The sequence below is a fragment of the Symphalangus syndactylus genome, chromosome 21 (genome assembly GCF_028878055.3).
Source record: "Symphalangus syndactylus isolate Jambi chromosome 21, NHGRI_mSymSyn1-v2.1_pri, whole genome shotgun sequence".
Taxonomy (NCBI): domain Eukaryota; kingdom Metazoa; phylum Chordata; class Mammalia; order Primates; family Hylobatidae; genus Symphalangus; species Symphalangus syndactylus.
The window spans coordinates 48,972,884-49,000,747 of record NC_072443.2 but is presented as its reverse complement, the minus strand read 5'-3'; the positions used below and the strand labels follow the sequence as shown (position 1 = coordinate 49,000,747).

The following is a 27,864-nucleotide window of genomic DNA, read 5'->3' as shown; positions in this document are numbered from 1 at the left end:
GGGTGGGTAGTGCTACACAGCAAGGCACACTCTCATGTGACCCTCATGATGATGGTGGCAGGGAGGTGGGCTGGGTTGCTTTCCCGTCCTCAAAGATGCAGGAACAGTGACCTAGAGAGGTGAAGTAACTTCAAAACCCAGGCCTCAGTCTCCAGCCCCCTTCCTGGCCCAGCAGAGAGGAAGAAAGTCTCAGAATAGCTGATGAGTGGTTTAAGTGGGGGCCCCAGCCTCACAGCCTGGCCTCCATCCCTGGGGTTCTTAACCCTGTCTGCACATCAGAAGCACCAGGGGAGCCTCAGGTGTGGAAAAAAGAATCCCAAGTTTCACCCCAGACCGAGTAAATCAGCACTCTGGGGTGGGCCTGTTGGTCTGTATTTTCAAGCGCTCCTGGTGCTACTGTGCAGCCAGGGTTGAGAACCTCTGCCTTTCAGCCTCTACTCATGCAGGCTCTGCTCTGTTATCTGCAAAGATGGGCACCCAGGCTCAGTGGAGGAAACCAAAGCAATCCAGGCCAAGTACCTCAGCGCTCAGGCTGGCAAGACCCTGGAGACAAGACTGTCATCCCCTTTACACTGGGCACGGGCTCAGGGCCAGGACTGGAACTCTTCTTCAGTTAGCCCCTGACGTAAGGACTGGCTCCTTTTCCTCCTGTATTTCCCACTCGACCTGCACTCAGCTGAGGGCCACAAGTACAGCAAACACCTGCTTAGTTGTGGGTATGGATGTGTGTGACGAACTGGGAAGGAGCAACAACTCTGTGTCAGGCACTTTGCATAGATTATTCTATTTATCTTTGAAACAACTGAGTGAGATGGGTGAGATGGTTATTCCAGTTTTACAGACAAGGAAGTCAAAGCCCCAGAGAGGTTGTGCAACTTTCTTGAGTTTGCATAGTCCATGGCTCAGCCAGGATTGAAACTCAGAGGCACCTGACTCCAAAGCATGATTCCCTGGTGCCCCCTGGCACCTGCTGGCTCTGGGGTGCCCTTGGAGGAAGTTGGTGAACTTCTTACTGCTTCCTTTCTCCTTTCAGATCAAGGGGGTCTGAGAACCTGCCAGTCTCCACTGGGCCTGTTCATGCCTGGTTAAAACTATTAGAGGTGAGCCTCTTCAAGGGGAAGCAGGAAATGAGGTGTGGACTGTGAGGACCAGGAGCTGAGGCAGCTAAAACATACCTCCCCAGTGCCACCAGGAACAGAGGCCATAGACACGCTCAGCTCAGGACCAAACTCAAGTCCCAAGTCAGGCGGGGAATGGTGTCCGGCCAGGCAGGGGCGCTCCCAGCTCAGCCCATAGGGCCTCAGCAGCACCTCCTGGAGCACACAGGCTGAGGCCAGCTTGGGAGCCCAGCTGCTCGGCGCCAGCCCTCTGCATCCTTGGCCTCAGGCAGTCTGACCCCAGCATCATGGAGAATTTCTGCCCCTTTCTTGGATGATTCCTTGGAAGGTTGTGTTAATCAGAAGTACAAAGGGATCACAGGGCCCCTAAAGAGGCAGCAGACCTGCTAGAATTTGTGGCCACAATGAAAGACATGGGAAGCACCAAGTAGCATTTCTTTTTCTTTTCTTTTTTTTAGGTTTTTTTTTTGTTTTTTTTTTTTGAGACAGAGTCTCACTCTGTTTCCCAGGCTGGAGTGCAGTGGCGCGATCTCAGCTCACTCCAAGCTCTGCCTCCCAGGTTCACGCCATTCTTCTGCCTCAGCCTCCCGAGTAGCTGGGACTACAGGCGCCTGGCTAATTTTTTTGTATTTTTTTTTAGTAGAGACAGGGTTTCACCATGTTAGCCAGGATGGTCTCGATCTCCTGACCTTGTGATCCGTCTGCCTTGGCCTCCCAAAGTGCTGGGATTACAGGCGTGAGCCACCGCACCCGGCTTTCTTTTTTTTTTTTTTTTTTTTTTTAATTTTTGAGACAGGGTCTTGCTCTCTCACCCAGGCTAGAATGCAGTGGCGTGATATTGACCCACTGCAGCCTCGACTTCCCAGGCTTAAGCAATTCTCCCACTTTTCAGCCTCTTGAGTAGCTGGGACTACAGGTGTGCACCACCATACCCAGCTAATTTTTGTATCTTTTGTAGAGATAGGGTTTCATCATGTTGCCCAGACTGGTCTCGAACTCCTGGGCTCAAACAGTCCACCTGTCTTGGCCTCCCAAAGGGCTGGGATTATAGGCATGAGCCACCGCGCCTGGCCCCAAGTACCATTTCAAACCTTTATTAGGTTTCTCCTGTCTTTTTTCTTTTTCTTTCTTCCCATCCCTTTCTGACTCTTTTTCCTCTTCCTGTTTTTCTGGTTCTGATCTCTTTCCCTCTGCCTGTATCCCTAGCTGGACCCTTGGGATGAGCTACTGGATAGGGGTTTTTGGCCAGGCCTGGGATCCTTCCTTTTACTGCCCTCATTCCTCTTTGTGAATCACCATTATGTATATGTTAGTTACCACCCAGGTAGGTACTTGTTGTATTGCAGATGCTGATAATGAGCAGGCATTTGGAGGATCCAGAGTGGGTAGCATTGATGATTTAGTCTTGAAAAGTTTACTCATTCGCTAGGTCTAAGCGCAACATAGGCCAATTACCATGTCCCGCCTGCCACTTGGCTGTGACAAGAAAGTTCTTAAAACCAAAAAACAATCTGAATCTGGAAGTCCTTGCTGGTGCTAAGGGAGGGATGAAACCCAGGAGGTGGAGTTGGGGCTGGTGGATCCGCACCACGCTCCTGTTGCTTCCACCCTCCGTTGGCTTTGTCTCTGGTGATGTGATCTAAGGGACCCTGCTGATGGGATTGATACTGGGATTGCAGAAAGGTGTTTTCACTGGGGGCTCCAGGAGTCCCAGGTGCCAGGGTTGCTCCATGAGTGGCCTGTCTCAGCAACATGAGAGCCTTGAGGACAGGAATCTACCTCAGTCAACTCTGTGTCCTCCAACACCAGCACAGGGCTTGCTGTGGGCAGGGGCTCAATAGGTTTGCTAAGTGAATGAATTAAGGATGAATCAAAAACAGTGAAAGAAGTACAAGAGAAAGGCTCTGGAACCCACATGGAGGTGTGGAGAACCCTAGCCCCTTAGCTGCTTATCTGCAGTCGCCTGGGCGATGGATATTCCCCAGGCCTCCCTCCAGAGAGGCGCCAACCTTCCTGTGTTGGCAGCAGTTCGCAGGTATTCCGTCTGCACAGAATGGCAGAGGATCGCACAATGCCTGTGTGGAGGCCCAGCCCAGGGTGGGGCTGGCTTGCAAGCCCAGTCAGACCGTCTTGGGAAGAAGGAAGGAAGGAAGGGTTGCAACTGAGAAGAAACTGTGGCTTTGAAAGTTTTCCTCCAGGGTTTTTTTGTTTGCAAGGAAAGGAGATGCTTAGGGAGGCATTATATACTGGACAAAAAGAGTGTGGCTGGGTCAGTGGTAAAATCAGAGTGCATATCTTTCCCACAGCAGGTCGGCAGGGATAGCTTTGTCTGCAAATGCCCATGTGCTGGGAAGACATTGCAGCCTCTGGAATAACAGCTCTGTGTTCCTTAGATTTTTTTTTTTTTTTTTTTTGAGAAAAGTACATGTGCTTCATATTACCTGTGTCCACAGCACAGATGTAGTGAGTAAAATTTAAACAAGGATCCAGAGAGCTGGGATGAAGAGTCTCTTGACCTGTTCTTTCTGACTGTGCAGGTTTGAGAGAAAGACCAGGGATCTGGCAGTGTTGGCCAGACATTCCTGCAGGTCAGTTGGAATCCGGTTGGGGATTTGCTGATGTGAAACACGCATGGACAGTCACAAAACCAAACATTTGGGGCCAAAAAGCAAGACCGACTTGACCTTAAACAAAATCCTCCTTTGCTTCTGAGCTACACGCTAGGCAAGACAAATTTAGGGAAATAGGAATATGGATTTCTATTTGTTAAAAAAGATACAGTTGTTTCTCATCAGGCTTTTCCAGTTCTAGCACATAGGATTGCAGTGACCTCATTTTTGATCGATGGCCAATGCATTCAACTGTCTGCTGGAATAATCTATTAACTGGGCACCTGCCAATTGTCTAGAATAGGAACTAGCTTAGGCATATGTTTTAAAAAGTGATAACATTGTTATGAGCTCTGCCGAGACGAGAGGATGGGAAGCCCAAGCAGGTCGGCACTGGCTCTGAAGTCAGTTTGGGATGATAGACTGTGTTTTTCAGTAGACTCACTGCCCTGTGACTGACCTCCCTCTCTCCCTGCATTAATTACATGGTATATAAAGGCAAACCAACAAACCACTTAAGAGTCCCGGAACCTGGGCATGTGGAATCTGGATGAGTGACCTTCGCTGGGTCACACACAGCCACTGTTGGAACCCAGTTCTCCCAGTTCCCCACCCAGTGCTCTCTGCCGTGTACCCCCATGCAGCTCCCTGTGAGTCCCATGTGACCACCTGTGTTTATGATGAGTCCTCACTCACATCTGTGTATCGATTCTCTTGCAAAGAGGCCCCTTATGGCACTGGCTGGTGGAAGAGGCAGCTATGCTGTTTGACAGCCTGCCAGCAGGCTAAGTTTGCCACTTTTAGGGATCCATGTCTTAATGCTGAGTGTGAAAAGACTTAAGGTGTTATAAGCATCACCTGCTTCATCTAAACTCGCATCTGCAACCAGTGGCGATTGAGAGACGGCAAAGGCTGTGGACATCAGGAAGCCATGAGGAGAAGGACCCCCTCAGCAAGGCCCAGGACTTGTAGACCTTTGGATGGAAAGAACTTCACTTGCAGATAGTTATGTGTAGTCAGATGCTGCTTATCTGTAATAGTGAGGACAGTGGTAGCTAACCTTTATTGAGCATTACTATATGCCAGGCACTGATTTTTTGTACTTTATATGTATTAATTCATTTAACTCTTACAAAAGAAGTAGATACTATTATTCCCATTTTACAGTGGGGAAACGGAGGTGGTGAGAGGTGAGTACCTCACCTACCATAGGTAGAGTTGAGAACCAAGTCACACTGGGTGCAGTGGCTCACCCCTGTAATCCCAGCACTTTGGGAGGCTGAGGTAGGAGGATCACTTGAGCCCAGGAGTTCGAGACAAGCCTAGGCAATACAGTTGAGACTTCATCTCTAGAAAACATTTTAAAAATTAGCTGGACATAGTGGTACATGCCTGCTGTCTCAGCTACTCAGAAGGCTGAGGCAGGAGGAATCACTTGAGCCCAAGAGTTCGAGGTTACAGTGAGCACTACAGCCCGGGCGACAGAGCGAGAACCCTGACCCTAAAAAAGAAAGAAAGAAATAGAATATTACCAGTACCATTGCTTCTCTCCAGTTGCATCTCCACAGCAGTCACTCAGACTTTTGGTTATTCATGTACCTACTTTCTGTTCATAGAGTCAAATCTGAGTCCCAGGAAAGGGCATATGTCTGGGCAGCTGGAGGGGCCGTCATAGGCCTGGGGTTCTAGATGACTAGAGAGAGTGCTTGGGAGAGCGAGCTGCTCTGTATTTTGCTTCTAAGCTCCTCATTGCCTACCTCTAGCCCTCAGGAGTGGGTCAAACCAGAACACTGCCTGGGGGCCGGTGGCTCACGCCTGTAATCCCAGCACTTTGGCAGGCCAAGGCCTCCATCTCTCACACCCATGTCCGGAAATACCTGGTGCTGCCAGCTCCTGAGACCTCTGAGCGTTTGGAGGGCTAAATCAGATTGGTTCTCAGATTTTCTCTCTGCTGACTTGACATTCCATTTTCTTGGGTCTGTGTCTGTACCAGTGGACTATCTACTTTTTAACTTCCGAAATTTTGTTGCTGTGTTCTACTGTTTTCCCCATTCTTATGGATTTATATCCTTTAAAAAATTTCTTTGATGGGTGCGGTGGCTCTTGCCTCTAATCCCAGCACTTTGGTAGACCAAGCGGGGAGGATTGCTTGAGTCCAGGGGTTTGAGACTAGCCTGGGCAACATAGTGAGACCCCCACCTCTAAAAAAAAAAGTTCTTTGATATATATTGGTGGGATGTGGGGAGGGAACACAATTAGGTACATGTATTCAGTCCGCCATCTTAACTGATAAGTCTGGTATTAATATTTTTCAATGATAAACTAGCCATACTTAAAATTTTTTTAATTAGAGAATTTTATTATTTCCTCTCCAAAAACTATCATTCTTCATTTAGAAAGGTGTGTTAGTATATCTGTTTGTAAGAGATCATCGTCTCTCTTGCTCTGGCAAACTTTACAGTCCTACATTCAGGACTGTGATCACTGTGGATTCTACCCCTGATTCTAGGGACCATTTGTGGAAATCTGAATAGTGCTTTGTAAACAGATTTCTGAGTCTTTTTGAAGCCATTTGGGGTGATATCATGGAAGAGATATGAAGAAGGTATTTTCTCTTGGTGGGTTGCTGCAATATGATTTCTGACATAGTGTCATCATAAATATTTGAGACTACTTGTTATCTTCAGTAGGTGTTACCTTATGGGCTGATACTTAATCACAGCAGTCAGAAACTGTGAATTTGCATGGTGACACCCTTCCAAAGTGACTGTAAGAGCTTTCCTCCCTGACTTTTGAGGATTTGCAAACAGCAGAGAAGCAAGTTTTAGGTATTGCTCCAGGGAAAATAGTGATTTCATGCTTGAAATATGTGGGAACAGTATCTAAAGAAAAAGCTTAAGTTGTCTAAAGAGGATCTTATAATAGTTGGATACACTTATAATTAGAAAAGCCCATTGAGGGCCCAGGCACTGTGGCTTACACCTATAATCCCAGCACTTTGGGAGGCCGAGGTGGGCGGATCACTTGAGGTCAGGAGTTCGAGACCAGCCTGGGCAACATGGTGAAACCCTGTCTCTACTAAAAATACAAAAATTAGCTGGGCCTGGTGGCACATGCCTGTAATCCCAGCTACTTGGGAGGCTGAGGCAGGAGAATTGCTTGAACCTGGGAGGCAGGAGCTGTAATGAGCCAAGATTGCGCCACTGCACTGCAGCCTGGGTGACAGAGTGAGACTCCGTCTCAAAAAAGAAAAAAAAAATGGAAAAGCTAATTTGACATTGGGGCTTACTAGGAACAAATATAAGCAGAGAAATGGCCTACTTAGAAATGAAACCTTAGATTGAAACGAGAAAATGTATTTATTCCTGGAAAGATTTTCCACAGTGAGTTGTCAAGTTGTGTCTTGCTAACATTCGGTCCCTTACTCCTTCATTTCTGCCGTCCTTCCTTGGCTCCTGTGTCTCTTCATCTCTGTATTTCTTTGTCTCCTCTCCACCTGTATTTCCCTCTCTCCTCCACTCTAATCAGTTCACTGAAAAACTTTTCCTGAGTCCCACTATGTGCAGACCCAAAGCTAGAAATTGAGGATACACACAAGAATAAGGCACAGTCTCTCCCCAACCAAACAATCACCATTTCCTGGGTCAGTATTTTAAAGGAAAATATGCAAGTTGCAGGTGAAGGAGAGTGGAAGAACCTTGACCTTGGGGTTTCTGAGATGTCTTCAAGGAGAGGGTGATGTGGGTGTACCCCAGAGGTCACACAAGGGTTCACCTGGTAGTAAACTGGGGATGGTGATCCCAAGGAATGGGAACAGCATATGTGAACACTCAGCACGCATGGAAGAGTTCAGAAAGTGCAGGAAGGTAGGTGTGCTGGAGCTGAGTGTGCTGGGACAGGGTTTGGGGACAGAGGGCCAGAAGGGTACAAGGCCTTTTCAGGTTCAAGAGAGAGTTCTTTCCAGTTCCCTGAGGTGATGGTGCTTCAAAGCAAGGAGGCAAAGGGAAGCTCAGGGAACTCTCAGCTTCTAGGGCTTCCAGGATCGGCTTGTATCACAGGCCTTGGTGAAAAGCGGAACAGTAGCTTGTCTCTGTTCAGATCACAGCCGTCATTTTTCACTTATGACAGGTTTATCAGGACATGGCCCCACTGAAGGTCAAGGAGCATCGGTATTTATAATTAGTGTATTTCCTTCCAGTATTCTTGCCTTGCATATTTGTATTCATATATGTGAGTAGATAGTACCTATAACTTATAATTTTAACTTATTTTTATTAAGAACAATACATATTTAATTTAAAAATATGATGTCTAAAAGCTATTTCCTTATAGCCTTTTTTTTATCTTTTTTTGTTTTAAAACATAATTGAGCTTACATAGTATATAATATTTTTAAAGTTAAAACTAATGTAGCAACATTCAGAAGTCCCAGATGGAATGTACTATAAACAGAGGCTTGATGACATATCTTGAGAATTTTCTTAGTCTCTGTAGTTAGAAAAGCAAACAAACAAACAAACAAAATAACCAGAAATAAGTTTAAAATTCAACATGCATTTTAAAGATACAGAAATCATAAAAGCTGAGCAAAAGGTCAGTAGGCTTTTCTTTGAAGCAGGGAAGGGGTTGAATCGGATTTGCTCTTTGGAGCCCTGCCTGGAGTTAGGGTAGGCACAAATGGGGAGGGACTGAGGCTGGGGCCCTTCAGAGGTGGTTGCAATTGTCCAGTCTAGAGAAGACACAGCCTGGACTGATGCAGTCGAGGTGGGGTAGAGATGAAGACCAGATGCAGTTTGGGAGACAGTTTCGTGATCTCATTCTCTTGATTTGTTTGTACATGCCTCTTAATTGTTTCCATTCTTGCCCTTCTCATCCCACCTCCCATCCCATCTTTGGTCCACCACTGCCATCAGGAACATACACACACACTTGTTAAATGCAAACAAAATTTGTTTTAACCAATGAGAACTTTGATTGATTTTTTTGTCTCGTTATTTTATAATCCAAAACAATTATGAAAAAATTAAAAAGGGTCCAAGATCCTGCCATAAGTATTTCCTTTCCTTGCACCACTGGCTACGTGAGTGGGTGCACACATAGACCCATGCATGACCACGCACACGGATGGCCTGGCCCTGAGATACTGGAGAGAAAGCAGCCGGCACCATGTCTGGCACATGAACTCAAACACTTCACTTCCTCTGGTAGACCTTGGCCAGCCCCATCCATGATTCAGTGACAAAATGCCTTCTCACTCTGAACTAAATTCATTTGCATGGTTTCTAGCTTGGTTCATATTTTTAGTCCTTTTCCACACATGGCCTCTCCCATTGGATGGCAGACTCCCTCATCACAGCACTACAGCTCAGCCACATGCCCCGTGAGAGCATGATGAGGCAGCCGCCTGGGGTCTCTGCCTGGCCCGGGGCCTGGATTATCTCTGTATGTGGCCACCATTTGCATGTGAAAATCACGTCTGGCTCACAAGTCTGTGGCCCAAACAATAGTCTCTTTCACCCTGAGCATACGGTCTAGGGATGTGAAGGGAAATTTCCCTTGCTTCTCTGAGAATATGTGCCACTTTTCTGAAAAATTAAAAATAATTGGAGTTACGAAGTTGGGTTTTTTTTTTTGCAAGAGTAACCGATAATGATTAAGAAAAGTGGTTCATCAACTGTTACCCTGCTCTTAGTCCTTTCAAACTTCTTTCTTTTATTTTTTTTGAGACAAGAGTCTTGCTGTGTCACCCAGGCTGGAGTGCAGTGGCATGATCTTGGCTCACCGCAAGCTCCGCCTTCCAGGTTCACACCCTCCTCCTGTCAGCCTCCCGAGTAGCTGGGACTACAGGTGCCCGCTGCCACACCCAGCTGATTTTTTGTATTTTTAGTAGAGACGGGCTTTCACCATGTTAGCCAGGATGATCTCGATCTCCTGACCTCGCGATCCGCCCGCCTCAACCTCCCAAAGTGCTGGGATTACAGGCGTGAGCCACCGCGCCCGGCCCAAACTTATTTCTAATAAGCCATCAGAAAATTATGTCAGATGTCTACATCAATTCCTGCATCAGAATCTCACAGTGTCCTTATCAGACATTCTTTACCAAACAGCCTGGCTAAAATTAATACTTTTCGAAACACTGAGTATATTTCTGCTTGTAAGCAGAGGAGAAAGTAAAGTGGAATAATTTATTAAGATGAGAAAAAAGTCCTGGGTCAATTCACATTGCTGTACATTTCTTGAATTTAAGATTTGAAGGTGGTGCGGTGAGCAAGGAAAGTAATGCAGTAGCCCCCACCCCACCACCCACGGTTTCGCTTTCCATGGTTTCCATTACCCGCAGTCAACCACAGTCCGAAAATACTAAATGGAAAATTCCAGAAACAAACAGTTCATACATTTTAAATTGCCGGCCATTCTGAGTAGCATGATGAAACCTTGCACCGTCTTGCCCAGGACGTGAACCCTGCTTTGTCCAGTGTGGCCACACCGTACACACTACCTGCCATCAGTCACTTAGTACCTGGCTTGGTTATCAGATCAACTGTCAAGTAGCAGAGGGCTTGAGTTCGAGGCCAATAATAGCCAAGTGCTATGTCACGATGCCTGCGTCATCCGTCTCACTTCTTCTCGTCACGTAGGCGTTTTATCATCTTACATCATCACAAGAGGAAGGGTGAATACAGCATGGTAAGCTATTTTGAGAGAGACGTTCACATAACTTTTATTATAGTATATTGTTAGAGTTGTTCTATTTTATTAATAATTATTGTGGTTGATATCTTCTTGTGCCTAATTTATAAATTAAACTTTACCATAGGTAGGTATATATAGGAAAAAACATGGTGTATATAGGGTTAGGTACTATCCTTGGTTTCAGGCATCCCCTGGGGGTTGTGGGATGTACCCCGATGGATAAGGGAGGGGAGGGGGGATACTGTAATAGCTAATGTTTATTGAGCATTCTGTATGTGCCAGGTGCTACACTAAGCATTATACATCTCACTATATCCTAACGATATCCATGGGGTCCCTGTGCTGTTATTGTCCCCATGATAAAGATGAGATAACTGATGTTCAGAGAGGTTAGATTGCCCAGCAGTTATCCAGCTGGTAAGCAATGGAGCCAGAATTTGAGCCCTGGCTTCTGACCTCAGGGTCCATGTCCTTAACCATCAAGCTCACATTGTTTCCAGCTGCTGGGGCCGCCTGCTCTTCACTGACTGAATTAGCAAGCAGGACACATAAGTCCCATGTAGGGCATGGCATTGAAAATGCAGTTTGCGAAGTTGCTAACTAGTGAAGTGAAAGGGGACGGTAGTTAAAGTATTTTGCACTGGGAGACTTGAAGCCAGTGTTCTCTCTACCACTGTCTGTGGGACCCTAGGCCAGCACCCTAATATCTGTGGGTCTTCAGTTTCCCCATAATAAAACTTGATTTTAAACTTCATCATCTGGCCGGGTACGGTGGCTCATACCTGCAATCCCAGCACTTTGGGAGGCCAAGGTGGGTGAGTCACCTGAGGTCAGGAGTTCGAGACCAGCCTGGCCAACATGGTAAAACCCTGTCTCTACTAAAAATACAAAAATTAGCTGGGTGTGGTGTCACACGCCTGTAACCCCAGCTAGTCTGGACCTCAAGGCCAATAATAGCCAAGTGCTATGTCACGATGCGTGTGTCATCTGCCCCACATTGTCTCGTCACATAGGCATTTTATCATCTTACAGCATCACAAGATTCTCCTGGTGAGGCAGGAGAATCGCTTGAACCTGGGAGGTGGAGGTTGCAGTGAGCCAAGGTCACACCACTGCACTCCAGCCTGGATGAGACAGCGAGACTCCATCTCAAAAAATATATAAATAAATAAATACATAAATTTCATTATCTCTTAGAAGTCAGTGGGCTGCCCAGCCAGGGGCAGAACTTAGTGCGACACTTGCCCAACTCCTCGTGTTTGTCTTGTACTTCCCAGCATGGGAGATGTGCCCTAAATGAAGAAGCACAAGAACATGCTATTGAGAAGAGTACTTCAACTGGGGCCATCCTTTGGTGTCTCTGAAAGTAACAAAACAAGACATCAGAAATAGCAGAAGGAAGCACTGGTGGTAGCTGAGAGAGTTTGATAGGCAGCTACAGAAAATCCCCATACCTTGGATGTTGAGGGCATGCAGTGCTGAATAGGAAATGCAGAGGTCATTGTTTTTCAGGCTGTAAAAACCTCAAGCACAGGAATCCCATCTTATTGCCGTTTTATCCCGGCATCTTGGAAAGTACCGGGCACATGGTTGGCTCTCAGTTGCACTTTGCTGAGTGACTGACTGGGAAACACACCAGAGTGGATCAGCATCCAGTGAGGCAGATGGATGGACACAGTCCTAGGAAACGTAATCTGTGCAGCTTGTGTAAGTGTGATGAGAGTTGCAGGAGGATGGAGTTGATGGAACAGATTGTCAGAGCACTGTCTCCAAAGAAGAGGAGTGGCAGGGTGGACTGAGCGCCTGGCTGCACACACACCTGTTCCGCCTCCCTTTCTTTCTTCCTCCCATCCTCCCACCCTATAGGTAGTCATCAAAGCCTACGGGGTGCCAGGAGGTAGGCTTTGTGATACAGCGGAGAATAGGATAGCGATGGTCCCTGCCCTCATGAAACAGGGAATCCATGTCAGCAATATGTGCTTTTCTGGTTAATGCTATCAGAACACATGCTTCTTGTTAGCTGTGTGGCTGTAGGCAAGTCACCGAAACCCTTTGAGTTTGTTCATCTGTCTAATGGAAAGAAATACCCTCTTGCAAGAGTGTTTTTTAAAGGATTAGAAATAATATGTCCAAAGTAGTAATTTTTTCTTTGAGTTTTGCGGGGAGGGGTGGTTCCTTCTCCCTCTCCCCCTGCCAACTGTTTTCTAGAAAATGAGCACTTACTGGATATTGTAGAGAATAATTTTGGGGTTTTATTATTTTGAAGATGGTTTCTTCTGTTAAACTTCTTCCTGCATCCTCTTGAACTGGCAGAAATCAAAATGCTAGACTTTTAAAGGTATGACACTCTAGAATCCTGATTGCTAAAAATGAAAAACATTCTAAAGTAAATAAAATAACAAATTCAAACAGTAAATCTGTAATGACTGAATGAGCACCATTTTAAACTCACATGTACCAGAGGTGATCGTGGTACGAGGAATGAGCATGGTACATTCTGAAGTTCCTAAAGTGATCAAGGGACTTCTGTTATGGCCTAAAGCAAACAAACAGCCACCATACGAACCTATATACATTTCTATTTTTTTTCCCTGAAATTTCTACGTGAAGCAAAAGGAAAGTCAATTCTTGCTTTCTCTGCCCCAGTAACTCTGGGTGGCAGCCAGTTTTCGGAGCAGTTCTGGAGCAATTACTCTGCAATCCCAAATTCCTAGTGTATGAACAAATCTGCTCATACATTATCAGGGAAGAAATACTGGAACCTGGATTTTAGTCCTGGCTCTGCCACTTTCTCAATCCTTGACCCTGGGGAAATCACCTAAGCGTCAGTTTCCTCCTCTAGAAAATAGAGAATAATAATATCTGCCTCACAGATTATTTAGAGATTAAATGAGCTAATAAAACGTATTTCCTCAATTCCAAGTCACCATCAATTTTAATTCACACCAAATTTTCAGGTGGAAAAAAGCATTACATTAAGTCCTCATGTTGCTTGTAAGACATCCAAATTTCAGAAAATCAAAATGTTTTTAAAAAGTTATACTCAAAATGAGCAACTACTATAAATACGATTGCCTTGGCAAAGGAAGATTCTAAATAAATGTAAGACAGTCTTATTATCGTGGTCATCCTCCCTGGGCGGAGGATCTGCAATCTGTGCCTAGGTTTCCCTGTTGCTACCACTCTGCTAAGCAGCCTGAAGCAGGGCTGCCCCTTCAGCATTTCTCTTGAGACCCACCCCACCCCCTCACAACCCCAGATCAGATGCCAAACCCAGTGGGGATTGGACACCATGATGAGCCCAAACCAATCCACGCTGAGGTTGGCATCTGATGTGGGATTCCCCACCTTGCAGAGAATCGGAAAGTATCTCCACAATTTCTTTTGGACCGAGCTGTTCTTCCCTTTCCATGAGTTTCTTTTACACCTGACCTAGAGCCTCTCAACCATTTTCATGTCACTGCACAGCCAGAAAATGATAATATTTGTACAGCACTCAAGGGAAAAGGGAGGAACAGTTGGGCCAAGAGGCCAATGACTTCACCATCTGGAACCCATTCAGGGCATTCCAGCGTGGCCCACCTTCTCCAATTAGCCTCCTCAATGCAAAAGAAAGAGGCGGAGGAAGAGGAAGAGAAAAGAAGAAAACCCTGGTAATGTTCACTGTTTTTTGCTTTAGAATTATAAGGGCACTTTAGTTTTTCGAATTGTCTTTATAATAATGGTCTTGTATAGTGATCAAAATACCCTTGGGCTTGAAGTGCCATAAACAAACAAGTTGTGATACATGTGTGTGTATCAGAATCCCTGAGGAAACTTGGGGTGTGTGTGTGTGTGTGTGTGCGCGCGCACACGCGCGTTTCCTAATAGCCTGAGGCCTGGGAATCTAGATTGTAAGAAATGCTCCAGGTAGTTTTTTATCATGATTTTTAAGTCAGATCTGGGAACTACTGTCTTCAAGGCCCTTGGAAGGTTTCTCCTGGCACTATACCTTTCATGTTCTGCATTGCTCGTTCTATTTTCCCCTGTAAAGGTAGCCTTTTTGATGCAACAGTCCAAACCTTGCCTTGCGGTGCCCTTGTATATGTGCTCAGTCCTGCCCCCTAGTGTACAAGAATCACACTGCAAGGAGTAGAGAATCAGCTGATCTGTGGGACCAGAAGCTCAGCCTCTTAGGCTTGCAATTTTCCCTGAGAACAGTGTGTCTCAGCGTTTGGTTGGGAGATTTCCTGTATCAGAATTATCTAGAAACTCATTAGAAAAACAGTCTGATCCATACTCTCAAATTTTGGGCTAGTAATCTACATTTTAGATAAGCATACTGGAAATTCTTAAGTACATTCAGATTTGGAAGCTACTACGTATATGGGATTTACTAATCCTATGGATCTGTAAAGGGTTAATTTGACTCACACATTGTTACCTGAGTCAAAGACAGGCCCCTTACTGCAAAATAACCATCCACGTACACAATGGACTCCCTGGAGTAACCAGCCTTGCTTCCAGTATGACTGTTGGGGTAGTAACCAGGAGAAGGTGCTTAGGCCCCAAATTCTGTCACTGAAGCCAATGGTATAATTAAAGCTCAATGTGATGACTTGAATACAACACATCCCACCCTCATTTTAGTTTCATCTGGCAATTGAGATGTTTTTGCTTTGGCCATTATGGGTCTCCCAATCAGAGTGGAGCTTCTAGAATAAGTATTTTTAACATAGAGTCCTTGAGCCCCTGAAGTTGCATGCAAAATTGTATGTAAATAAGTGTATTTTTCTAGGACAGGGTTCAGAACTACTGCCAGATTCTCAAAGGCATTCTTGACCTGACGGGGGAAAGATTAAGGATTAGAACAGAGGTATTTTTAAGGGTTAGAACAGTGAAGAATTATAAACAAAGGCTCATGTCCAGGTAAGGACTTCTGAGCACCTGCTCTCCCTCCTCTTTTCTTTCTGCCTCATCCTTTCTTCCTTTATGCTTGTCTCTCTGTTTTTTCTCCCCAATCCTTTTGTCTCTCTTTTTCCCCTCTGCCCCCACTTTGCCATCTCCCCATCCCTCCTCGCCTTCCATTTCTTCTCTTTCTCTCCCTTCCTGGCCTGAATAGGAAGCAAAGCATGTTCTTTGACTTGTTCCACCTGTTGAATATTTTCAATATTCCACTTACTTTATGTTGGTGGTTCTTGTTTGTAAAACTATGTGAGTTGCACATTTAATATTTCTCTGGCTAGGTGAGGAACTAATGCTTTAGGCATCCTTGTTCCCTGACTGTTTGGATCCAGCTGTTGTTAGAAGGCTTTCTGTGGGCAGTGGTCCCCATCACCCCTGGCCAGCAGCAGGCATGCCTTAGGCCTCCCTCTTGTTCTGAGATTGATTCTGATGAAGAAAAACTGACTGACCAGAATCCCAGACCCCTGGCTCTGAGCCCCTACCCTGATCCCACAACCCAGCCGTCTCTATTGGATTATTCTCATTTGCTGGCTTTGGCTTGGGGATCAGAGAAAGGAGCCATGGGCTGAGGAGGCCGTGGGACCTGGTCAAGGTTGCAGAAGGAAGTGCGAGCGAGCGCTGCCCAGCTTCAACCCCTGAGTCTGCTCCCACTCTGTGACTCTGTGAGCAGGAGGGATGGGTTGGCCCGGCTCCCTGGCTGGGCGTTCCGGGGATAGATGCCTGACACATGAAATCACCAGCTGGGGAGGGCCCTTCCACACTTCTGAGCCTCGCCCACCTCAGCCCTGAGCAGCTGGGAGTTCCGAGGAAGCGGTGGGTGACCGCTGAGGGGTGGGCCGACACATCCCGCCTGTGCCCCCCGCTGCTGGTTTGTGTTCCTCTCACTGCACGTGGCAGGTGTCCCCTGGCTGTGGGGAATTTGCAGATTACTCTCCATGTGACTGTAGAAGGGTCCCTGAAGGCACTTCTGGCTTCACCATTTTGGGGGTACCTCCTGGGGTAGGAGGCAGGATGGTGGGTCTGTATAAAGCACAAAGTGGGAGATGTGCCCTCAAGTCACTCACATTTGGGTGGGGAGCAAGGCGGCCAGCTGCAGACCCAGAGAACAAGGTGGGAAGTCCTGGGCTGACAGTGGGTGTGCAGAGAGTGGGCTCTGTGGTGCGAGGAGCCTGTGAGTGCTGGCTGAGGGTCGGGGGTGGGAGTGAACCCAGAGGTGGAGCTGGCAGGAGAGTGCCGCCACCTGAGGCTGACAGGAGATGATGCCCCAAATTGCAAATTTGAAAGTTAAATAATATACAAAGGACCCACGTGGGCCCCCCGCCCCACTCTTCTCCCCGCTACCCTCACTCTAGGGCCCAGACAAGGCCAGTGCTAGAGCTTCCAGGCCTGCTCAGAATCCAACTTACATGTCCCTCTTGCCTGGATCTTCATGCTGCCTGGGGACTGAGGCATCCACCTTCATCTTCAGGGATGTGTTTTGAAGAAATATTGAGGCCTCTGCCATAGGGTTGACCTAACGCCAACACATAGGTGCCCACACCCCAGGCCAGCACTAGGCAATGGGGCAGCCTCTAGACATCTCCCTGGGGATTGCATTTGCCTTTAAATCTCCGGACCCCATAGAGGGTTGGCAAGTGGCTGTCATTGTTGGCCTGATGTGAAAGATTGCATCACATATACTACAGTTGTCAGAGACATGGCTTTGGAGTCAGACCTCCAGGTTCAAGTTCCAGCTCAGCTCTAATTTGCTGCACAGATTTGGTCAAGGTAGGTAGCCTCTCTGACCTGCTCTCTTTGTTTCTGAAAAGCAGTAATAATGCCTGCCTCACTGGGTTGCCAAAGTATAAAATAAGATAATGTTTATAAGAGGCCTAGTGTCATGCCTGGCACAAAGTAGGTGCTCAATAAATAATTATTGTCATTGTCATTGCTTGTCTTGGAAGAATAGGTCCCTGGAGGCCCTGGGTTATACTCTAAGACAGTGCTTCAGGATCTGGGGATCTTGTTAAAATGAAGGTTCCAATGCCACAGGTTGGGGACCATACTTTGCATAGCAAGGTAGTTTCCTGGGGCATCTCCATCACGTTCAGTCAGGAGCAGCAGCATCCTTTCTCCTCCTCTTGCTCTCCCCTGATGCTCTCTGGGTTGATCAGTCATCAAAACACTTCCCAGGCTGTCCGGGCTGGATATACGGCAGGATGTGCGGTCACTGGACCCATCCAGCACCCCAGTGACTGCAGCCACCTGGGGATGAGGAGGGGATCCGGAGGGAGGAGGGAACTTGTCTCTGACCTTGAGGATTCCTAATCTGATGGGGAGATGGTACAAACACACCTCACTCTCCATAAGCGCCTGCAGAAAAGGCACACAACGGCTTGCAAAGGAACACACAGAGGCACAGGAAGGGGCCACTTCTGGTTTTCTCCTCTCAGAGCCAGGAGGCTGAGAGCAGAGTGCCCCTGCCAGCCCCACAAAGGGAAGCGGGGAGCAGCCTGAAGCTGCAAGGTCAGGTGATACGGCACTAGCCCAGGGCAGCCCGGGTTAAAGGCACACTCATTCAAGGCCAGCTCTCATTTAGTGGGACCGCAGGTTAAACACTGCTCCTGGGCCTTGGGTCCCAGTGACCAGGAAAGTTTTGAAAATGAGAACATGTGTTGACCCTAGGACTAGGACAACAGCGCCCTTGATTTTGGGGAAGCCTTCCCTGGAAGTTGGGCGTGCTTGGTACTGAGACCCTGCCGTTTGCCTTTCTTGAGAGCTTTGCTGCACATTCTCACACACCTTGCCCTTCAGTAAAACTCCAAGGATTCCAGACGTCAGCAAACTCCTGAGCACAACGGTCCTTTCCACCTAAACCCCTGAGCACACAGTGATTTCTGCCTACATTGGTGACTGGTGGGCAGATGGCTTGCTGGGCAGCTTCCCCGCCTCGCTTCTTGTGGAGGAAGGACCTCCCTGTGGTGCGAAGAGGTGTTCCCTGTGGCAACAAACAGAGACCTTGTCTCTACGAAAAATGTAAAAACTTAGCTGGGCATGGTGGCGTCCGCCTGTAGTCCCAGCTAGTCGGGAGGCTGAAGTGGGAGGATCACTTGAGCCCTGGGAAGTGGAGGCTGCAGTGAGCCGTGATCATGCTGCTGCACTCTGAGGGAGGCCACAACTAGTAGGCAGGGCCTGTGGCTCTGTCCTCACCTTCCACCAGCCTTGGCCAGGAAGCCCCCTTTATCCTCTATTCCTACATCTGTACGGCAGGGAGGAACCCAGGCCTTAAGCAAGGATGCAGGGTACCATCTCTGAGGATCCCTGGGGAGGGTGCTGTGGAAAGAAATGGCTTGAGTTTTGTTTTTTTTTTTTTTATTGTAGTAAAATATCCATAGCACACACTTTGCCATTTTAACCATTTTTAACTTTACAATTCTGTGGCATTAGTTACATTCACACTGTTGTGCAATTGTCCTAACCATTTGCTTCCAAAACCTTGTCATCATCCCAAAAAGAAACTCCGCCCCCAGTAACTTCTGTTCTGTGATACTTTCTGCCTCTCTGAATTTGCCTATTCTAGATATTTCATCTGCAGTAGTTCCCCTTATCTACAGTTTTGTTTTCTGCAGTTGCAGTTATCCACAGTCAACAGTGGTCCAAAAATAGATGAAAATAGTATAGTACAATAAGATATTTTGGGCCAGGCGCAGTGGCTCATGCCTATAATCTCAGCACTTTGGGAGGCTGAGGTGGGAGGATTGCTTCTGCTCGGGGCTTGAGACCAGCCTGGGCAACAAAGTGAGACCCTGTCTCTACAAAAAATATAAAAAATTAGCTGAGCATGGTGGCGCCAGCCTGTAGTCTCAGCTAGTCGGGAGGCTGAAGTGGGAGGATCACTTGAGCCCTGGGAGGTGGAGGCTGCCGTGAGCCATGATCGTGCCACTGCACTCCAGATGGGGTGACAGAGCAAGACCTTGTCTCAAAAAAAAAAAAAAAGAAAAAAGAAATAAAAGAATAAAAAAGATATTTTGAGATGAGGAAGAGAGACCACATTCATAAAACTTTTATTACAATATAATTGTATTTTATTATTCGTCATTGTTGCTAGTCTCTTACTGAGCCTAATTTGTAAGTTAAACTTGATCACAGGTATGTATATATAGGAAAAAACATAGTATATATAGGGTTTGGTATTATCTGCCATTTCAGGCATCCACTGAGGGTTTTGGAATGGATGCTCTGTGGATAAAGGGGAACTACTGTGAAGGGAATTATACATTTGTCCTTTTGCTTCTGGCTTCTTTCACTTAGCATGAGGTCTTCGAAGTTCATCTGTGTTGTAGCATGTATCAGAAATTCATTCCTTTTTGTGGTGGAATAATATTCCATTGTATCGATATACCACATTTTGTTTATCCATTCATCTGTGGATGGACAGTTGGGTTGTTTCTATTGTTTCTTATTATTAATGTTTTATATTTTTTGCATGTCCCCTGGGGCTAGGTGCCGGAGACACCCCAGAAAATAAGAGAGCATGGTGCCTGCCCCCACCTGGCTCATAGTCTAGTGGAAAAAACAGGCAAGTAGCCAGCCAGTAACAGCAGAGAGATGGGGACCCATAGGACATACTGGACAAGGGCTTGGCCACACTGCGTTCTGGTCTCCCCTGAGCGGCTGCTAACTTTGTGATGTGGGCGTCTCCTTTCTCAGGCCTCAGCTTTCCCATCTGTAAAATGGACTTGAGGCTAAAGACTGCTGTGATGCTAACTTTCTACAGTTCTATGATACTGAATCTTTAGCCATGGGATTCTGAGGGAGGCCCTGCTTTGTTTCTTGGGTAGGACTCTGGATGGAGGAGAGCTGCCCATGGCCTCAGAACTTGGTGGGGAAGGGGTCTGAGCATGTGAATATTTTCAGCCTGGTGCTTGGCAGGAGGGGGGCTCTGCTTACATATCTGTGTGTTGATACTGACTGCCCCTTCCCTGCAGGGGCCACTTGACCTCCCACCCTCTCTCAGCTGCCTGCCTGGAGAGGATATCCAAGCAACAGTGGGGCAGGGCAGACTTCTTGACCAGCTTGGAGCTGTGCAGGGGCAGCTGATTTGAGGCGGCCATGAGTTGAGTTAGGATTATTTTGGGGGTGTCAGGGGTCAGGAGTTGAAGCATGGGAAGTGGAATGCCAGAGGCAGAGACAGCCAGAAGGAATAAGTGGTGGCTGGGAGGAACCCACAGCCAGGGTGGAGACTTCCCGTTAAAACAGCCCCTTATCCTGGCGGGAGGGAGAGTGCATTCCTTTCCCCCCAGGAGATAAGGAGGCCAGATTTTCCTTTCTCAGGGCTCCTTTCTAGAGTAGGCTAGTGGAGGCTCTGTGGGCTGGGCTGGGGCGGGGTCTCTCTGGACCCCTCTGCAGGGTCCCAGCTGGACCAGCTGGAGCCCCTGGCACTCGTCCAAGACTCCCTGCAGCCTTGGACGAGCATTGCCACAGCAATGGCAGCACAACGTTTGAATCCCAGTTGCCTCTCTGTGCCTCAGTTTCCTTCCCTGAAAAAAATCCATCTACCTCATAGGGTAGTTGTGAGGCTTCAATGAGTTAATACGGTAAAGCACTTGGAACGAATGGTATGCAGTGGAAGTGGACAGCACTGTTCTCACCCCAAGACACCTCTTGTTTCCTGGGGCCCAGGTGAGACCCTAGTGTCTCCTCAAGTCAGATTCTTTTCACATTCTTGGGCATTTGACAGCTCTTTCCGCTGTAGGCCTCTCTAGGCAAAAATCTCATCTCAGCTTACTGACCCCAAGGCCATTATGAGAAAAGGTTCATTAAGCATTTAAAATAGAGCCCGTGTTAGCAGATGGAACAATTTCTTGGTTATTAGAAACCATTCTTCATGAAGAAAAGGCTTATCTTTCCTTTCACAAATGAAGAATCCTTAGCTAAGAAAGAGCCCCGGGACTGCCCTCCTAGACCGCAGGAGCTGCTCTTGTTACGGGACACTTTCAGCCACTTCCCTCCCAGGCCAGGGAGGCTGCCCTGACATCCCCCAACCTGGCCCTTCATCCCCTGGGTTGCCCAGCCCTGGGGGTCCTTCCCACTGTTTCAGGACAGCCAGTCCTCCCACAGGGTGGAGGCCCTCCCCAGGGCCAGGCAGGGGCTCTAGGCTGCTCCTCTCTAGGCGGGCTGGGCGGGACTCCCCTGGCCCTCTGGGCAGGTCCAGCCCCACTTCAGATTTCCCTTCTGGCCACTGCTAGAATGCCCAGCCCTCCCTCTGTGTATTTTCTCTCTGGGTGGGGTCTTAGGCTGGAAACCCTGTGCACATCCTCTCTCCACCCTCTCTTTGCAGGACCAAAGTCAATAGGGGTGAAGCCAGAGAGGAGACTGTGGTCCGAGGAAGGGTCCAGGCTCACTCCCAGAACTCTTTGGGGGCCTCTTCAAAACCTATCATTGTTTCCTCTTCCAAATCTCCAGGCAGTGATCAATGCAAAGCAATACAGCCCGATTCAGTTTAATTTCAAAACAGTCCAACGCAATACAGCCCGATTCAGTTCTATTTCAAATCACTTTTATTGAACACCAATAGTTGTGCCAGGATTGTTATGACCCAGTTCAATGGCAGAGCCCAACAGACTGGGACTTGATACTATCTGGACTCCAAACTGTACTCTCAATTAGGGTTACTGTTCCCCTTTTGACTCTGCGTGTCTTTTGAACAATTGGCTCCAGCTCTGCACTTCAGTTTCCTCAGTTGTTAAAATATGCCAATGAATTAGACCATGAATGTTTCCTCATCTCTCTGCCCTTCCATGTAATCTCTCATTATCGGCCAGTGAGGTTTTATTAACATATGAAACTGTGGTAGTGAGCTTGTTTCATGGTTCTGGAGCACATCCTGTATCAACAACCACAGAGTCAGGGAAGGGAGGAGGGCATGTTATGGAAGCTGGTTTGGGATTTTACCTCTGCCATTGGAAACCAACTGTGTCTTTGGACATGTGTCCTGAGAGGCCTGAGAGTGGGCTTCTGGCTGGGTAGACTTCAGAATTAGAAGGGTTCTGAAAAATCATCTTGTACTCTGCTATTGAGAGTGCGATCTGCAGGCAGGAGCGTGGCATCTCCGGGGAGCTCATTAGGAAGGCTGGGTCTCTGGCCCATGCCAGTCTCGCTGACCCAAAATTTGCGTTTCAAAGCTCTGAGGGAAAAGGGCTTGTTTACAGTCCCACAGTGAGTCCTCGCATAACCAGGGCCCGAACCCAGCTGTCCTGATTCCTGATTTTGCCACTGTTCTTGCCTTCCTCCATCCAGAGATCTTCAGGGTCCTCTGCCTGGAAGGGGGCCCTGTGCTTCACGCCGGGGGAGGATAAGCATGGCGGGGACTTCTCCCAAATCTATGCTCCTTGAGTTCAGTTTTGACTGGGCTCCTCCCTGATAACCCGTAACTGCTTCACCCTTTGCAGCTCCCAGAAGAAAAACCCCATCCCCAGCCCAGGCAGGCCGGGTCTGCTGTGTTTAATTGTCCATCTCTGTGCCTCTTAGCACATCTGGGGCTGGGCAGTATCTGAGTGAGTGTCCGGGCGAGGGTGGGGCTTCTTGGGAAGGAACCCTTGTGGGTGACAAGTGACAGGATGGGGACCGTGGACACTCCCCTTCCTCCCCTTTCCGCAGACCCCCTGGGTCAGGCAGTTTCGGATTGGCTGCAGATCCCTGTCTCCGTGAGGCCGCGTCTGGCGAGGTACAGACGGTGAGAGGCGCTGGGCTGTCCAGAGGCGGCGCACGAGGCCGGTTGCGAGGTCTCCCGTTCGCGCCGCGCCCACTTCCTCTGCCGAGGAGCCTCGCGCAGTCTCTGGGGCCTACCACTTCCCCCGACGCCCCTGGGGCGTCGTCGTGCGGGTCCCTTCCCAGAAGCGGCCTCTCCTTTCCCTTTCCTCGCAGAACCGCTCTTCCTGCGCCCTCCGAGCCCCACCCTCCTCGCTCCGTCCCGAGCCCTTCCTCCGCGCTGGCTATTCTCGGTTGCGCCAGCCTCTCCCATTGTCCATTCCCGGGAAAGGGCTGTCTGGCTGGTCGTCGGTCGCTGGTCCAGGGGTGGGGGACCCAGAAGAGAGCGCCGCCGGAAGCCCCTGCCGCAGCCCGCAGCCTGCAGCCCCAGCATCATTTTTAGAAATCTCGCTAAGTTAGTCAACAGTGCAACCTGACGCCCACAGGGAGGGGTATGACTTCCCGACTCTCTCTTCTAATTTCAGCAGTCCCCAGCGGCGTAGGGGGGATGTCGGGGGCACCACAGGTGCCACCCAGAGCCCCCCAGCAGCCAGCCGCCTACCCAGGGCAAGGGTCCCATGCCCGGCTGCTGGGCACCCCAAGCAGCCCTGCTGGAGCAGCTCTCGGTCCCACTAGTGACCCCCGCTGCCTGTCTTTGGCTAAGGGGAGGAGTGTAGGCTTCCACGAGCACCCCTTGGGAGCAGATGGTGGGCCCTGAAGAGCCACAGCCCACTGGCCACATCACAAGAAGCCTGAGTTACCTGAATTCCGGGTGGAAACATCAAGCCTTTCTGCAGACAGAACTTCAAGGACTTTCCCTCTGCCTGTTCCTGCCTGGGTCTTGTCGTCATTTGTTCTCTCTCTTACCCGCACCCCACCCCCTCTTTTTGTTTTTGTTCTTCCTAAAAGCATACAGCTCAAACTGGACCAAAGTATTTTTATTCCGTGGATAGAGAAACAGATGTTCAGGTCAAACCCAGATCCATTCACACGCAGCAGCTGCAGGCCCCAGGCATCCCAGGCCTTTGAGAGTTGAAAGATGTCAGATGACAGGACCCCAGACCACAGGCTTGGTTTCACCAGCAGAGGAATCGAAAGCCCAACAGAGAGGCAAAGAGACTCTTCTGAGGTCAAGAAACAAGTGTTGGAAATCCCTGAGGAGGCTAGACGTGGTGGCTCACACCTATAATCCCAGTGCTTTGGGAGGCCAAGGTGGGAGGATTGCTCAAGGCTGGGAGTTTGAGGTTGCAGTGAGCTACGATAGTGCCACTGCACTCCAGCCTGGGTAATAGAGCGAGATCCCATCTCTTTAAGAAAAAAAAAAAAAGAAAGAAAAGAAAAAAAAGGAAATTCTTGGGGAATGACTTTGGGATGGATTACAGAAGGTCAGTGTGGTAGATGGAGACCTGAATTCACTCAGATGTGGGGTCCAGGATGGGCTGTGTCCTCCCAGCTGTGTAAGCTCCAGCCAATCGCATCCTGGTAGGCACATGGTGTTCCACAGGATAGGACTCCTGCCTGCCCTACACAGATGGGGCCGGGGGAGATGCCGTGATCTCTGTGGGCGTGTTTCCTGGGGCTGAAAGGCAACCTGTGCTGTAAGGGGGTGCAGTGCCAGGGCCTGGGGACCCACCTCCTGGAGAGAGAGGCCTGGCTTCTGCCACCGGGAGAGGGAGTGGGTGAAATACAGACAGATCTGGCTATGTAAACTCGGGCAAGATTTTTCACCTTCCAGAGCCTCCGTGTCCTCAGTTACTGGTCGTACAAGTATGACATTGTAAGGTCTTGGTGTTCAGTGGCTGGCACATAGGAAAGGTTCAGTCACTGGTCGCTCAGCATTATTTTCAGAAGTGAGGTTGCCCTGTGATGTCCCTGGGGTGACCTGCACAATCTCTGTGCACACAGTCTTGGCCATTGCTTGGCAAGGACTGTGGCATGAAGACATTATTGGCTACGTCACTCTCAGGGCTGCTGTCCACTCTGAGGCAGGGCATGGTGGCAGTCAGGGCTTGGAAAGTTGTTGGTGCCTCCTGGAGGGACAGTCTCAGGTGCAGATATAGCTGCTAGAGTAGGGGTCTCGAACCTAAAGGTCCATGCTCTCCAGAGAGGCTTCAGAAATCTGCCCTCTCCCAAAATGGTATGCAAAATGTGGTGTCTATGGGGACGGGGACCCTGGTTTTCATCAGACTCTCAAATGGGGGCAACTAAAAGAATTAGGAATCTTTGGTCTGGGCATCAGCAAGTCAGGCATTAAGAGCCACTGTCGGAGGGCATGGCAGATGGCATGGACCTCAGCCCTACCCTGGGTGTGACCCACTGACCTCACACCGTGCTTAGCTAGCCAGTACCAGCCAGTCAGAGACATCAGTGCCTCCCCTGGGCACCCACTCTGCATAAGCCCAACAGAGAGTCAACCATGCCTCAGGTCTGAGTGGGCCACCAGGTTCAGGGTGTGGGAAAGAGACCCAGGCCCCAGCAGGCAGGATGGGGACCAGTGAGCAAGACTCTTTGGGGACTGGCTCAGGACTGGGGACCCTGAGGTGGGGTGGTGATAGGTGAGGGGTGCAAGTCATAAGGGCCTGGGATGATACGGGCAGAGGAAATGAGGCAGGGTCCACTGTGCCAGCTTTGGGGTCTCCTTTTTGTCCACTGGAAAGTGGCCCATGTGAGGGATGGGCCACCAGATCCAATGCCCTGCCTCAGTGGGCTTGGTCAAAAGAGTTAGAAAATTCTCCCTGAATAAGGCCTCGGACTGTGGGCCATGGAGGTACAACTGGGGGTGTTCTCACCCTCTCTCTCTTTTGCTCAGTTTCTTTCTTTCTTTGGTCCTTACTTTATTTTTCCTGTCTTGTTTACGTTTTTCTCATAAGCCACTCAAGTCATTTTGGGAAACAGAGTACAAATGGAAAGAAAGAAAAGCTCTTCCTACACAGAAAAGCTGCCTGGAGAAAGTGGGCTTTCAATTGTGGGATGTTTTGTTTGTTTTCCTAAAAGGTATTTTTTGATGACAAGTAGGTTATGTTCATTTAAAAAAATTATTTTGTCACCCAAACTGGAGTGCCCTTCTGGGCTCAAGTGATTCTCCCACCCCAGCCTCTTGAGTAGCTAGTACCATGCCCTGCTAAGTGTGTGTGTGTGTGTGTGTGTGTGTGTGTGTGTGTGTGTGTGTGTGTGTGTTTTGTAGAAGGGGTCTTTCTGTATTGCCCAGGCTGGTCTAAAACACCTGGGCTCAAGCAGACCTCCCACCTCAGCCTCCCAGAGTGCTGGGATTGCAGACATGAGCCACTGCACTCAGCCCATTAACTTAAATGTTGATGTTTTGTAGAAATAAAAAAAAGAAAGTAAAAGAATTGCCTGTAATTGCATTATACAAACAACCACAGTTAGTATTTCGGTGTGTTTTCTTCTAGCTGTTTCTTACATGTATAGATTAATACACCTTTTTTTTGTATTTATACTATAAATGGCATCCAGTTTTCTGAATTAGCATATATTATGTATAACATGGACAGTTTTCTCTCATACTAAAAACTCTTTATAAGCATTTAAAATGTCTCAGTTCCACATAGACATTTAGAACCTCCTCTGATTTTTTTATTTGTTATTTATTTTTAAATTTTAAAAAATTGAGATGGAGTCTTGCTCTGTTGCCCAGGCTGGACTGCAGTGGTGCAATCTTGGCTCACTGCAACCTCTGCCTCCTGGGTTCAAGCAATCCTCTCGCCTCAGCCTCCAGAGTAGCTGGGACTACAGGCACACCCCATCACGCCCGGCTAATTTTTGTATTTTTAGTAGAGATGGGGTTTCACCTTTTGGCCAGGCTGGTCTCAAACTCCTGACCTCAAGTGATCCGCCTGCCTCGGCCTCCCAAAGTGCTGGGATTACAGGCATGAGCCACTGCACCTGCCCCCCACCCCCCGATTTTACATTATTGTAAACAAAGCATTGACATATTTTTGTCCATGGTGTTCTTTGCAAAGTTAAGACTATTTCATTGAGCAAGGTTCAGAACCGAGCTTGGCTTCAGCCCAGAGCAGGCTGGGCCAGCAGTAGTGTGAGTGTGAGCGTGAGTGTGAGTGTGCACTTTGTGAATGTGGCAGGGCTCCATTTCTCATTGGCCCTGCAAAAGAGGGCAACTGAGGCAGGCCCACGAGGGAGCCAAGTGACTCATTATCTCAGTCTGTGGGTCTTGCTGAAGAGACGGGCAGAGAAAAGGCTTCCCAGTGACTCATCTATTGGGCCTGAAATCCCTCTGAACCTTCAGGCTGGCCAGGGCAAAGTCCTTCAGGCCCAGTGGCCAAATATTCCCATGTCAGGGCCGCCCTTGGGCCGTTGGAGATGAATACGCCTGATGAAGTGTTTTCTGTCCTGCGAGGTGGGCCTGCTGGGCATACACAGCCCTCCGCTCAGATGTGCTTTCCGACGTGCACATCAGTCCAGCTTGGCTGAGCTGGGTTCCAAGGCAGGTTGGGCTGGTTTTCTCCTCCTTAAGACTCATCAGTGAGGTCAGCCAGAGGATAAGCTAAAGTTAACTTAGCTATTATTGCTTTTTTGTTAATGAGGGGAGGGCCAGCTGCAAAGACGCCAAACCATTCAGAAAAGTTGTACAGCACTTGGGATTGAATATGCCAGAACAAATTCTGTGTTCAGGCAAAATAAAGCAATTGACAATGATTTAAGTCCTGACTGGACTCCCAAGGGTCCCTTGTGCTTCCCTGAGCTTTCATTTCATTATTTTTTTAAAAAATATTTTTCTTATGAAGTTATGAATC

General features: G+C 48.3%; 1 protein-coding gene across 9 annotated transcripts in view; it reads left to right on the top strand.

The window, feature by feature from the left end:
* The window catches only part of SLC12A8 (solute carrier family 12 member 8), a 136,855-nt gene that overhangs the window by 49,710 nt on the left and 59,281 nt on the right, over nt 1–27,864 (top strand). The window lies entirely within an intron of this gene.